Consider the following 1,002-nt stretch of genomic DNA (forward strand, 5'->3'; position numbering starts at 1 on the left):
GGCATGCGTGCTGGGCTGCAGCAGAGGGAAGGTGGCGAAGGAAAGGGTGGTTTTGGCTAATGATCTCACCAGGCCAAACCCTCTGCAGGTGGCTGTGTATGGTCCAGGGAGGTCCCTGGGGCTGCGCCCTCAGCACGGCCTGGGCTCCCCGCAGAGGAGGGCTGCGGCTGGGCCGGAGGCGTTCAGCTTCCCCTTCCGCCAGCTCAGCCTGGAGGACCTACCAGCAGCAGGGGAAGGCGTGCTGGTGGGCAAGTGGGTGGGCGTATGGACCCCCAGCTTCCAAGAAGCACTGAGCCACAAGCCTGAGCTTAGCCCTGGAGGGCTGGTCACGGGCGATGCAGTGCCGTGAAGCTGTCCCCGTGTGCTGAGCCGCAGGACTGCAGCCCGTCCCCTCCTGCCCACCTCTCCCAGCCCACCCACCAGTGGCAAACCTGCTGCGTGGCGCCGACTTACCTGCACCCGGTGTCAGGGGAGACCTTAAAGGTCCCTAACCCTGCAGGGCTCCCTAACACGGGCTGTCTTTTGATACGCTCTCAGAGAGTGCAATCCAGCCCGTGTAGCAAAAGGCGTGTGCTGGCAGCGGCCACAGCCAAGGTTAGGCAGGGTGGGAGGGCAGCAACGTCTCCATTTGGGGAGCAGGGAGGTGGGAAAGCAAACCTACAGCTTGCCGGGCTTCACATCGGGGGGCCTCTTGCCAGACCCAACTGCTTGAACCTACTTGGGAGGAAAAAGCAAAGAAAAACTAACAATGTCATTCAGTGCCTGCAAAAAGGATCATTATTTCTCAACAGGGTTTAAAGGCTCCTGTTGGACCCTGCACAGGGCTGGCTTCCAGCTGAAAGGGGAGAGGAACTGGAGAAACGAGAGCAGTCAGAAGGACCTGACATCTCTGTTCTTAATTTATCATCATAGTAAGACTCGAGCACTGAGTACGGCTCCCCACGCACTCCTAGATGGATTTCCTCCGCAGCCGGGGGTGTTGCTGGCAGCGAGGGCTGTTGG

The sequence above is a fragment of the Phaethon lepturus genome, unplaced genomic scaffold (assembly GCF_000687285.1).
Source record: "Phaethon lepturus isolate BGI_N335 unplaced genomic scaffold, ASM68728v1 scaffold32837, whole genome shotgun sequence".
Lineage (NCBI taxonomy): Eukaryota > Metazoa > Chordata > Aves > Phaethontiformes > Phaethontidae > Phaethon > Phaethon lepturus.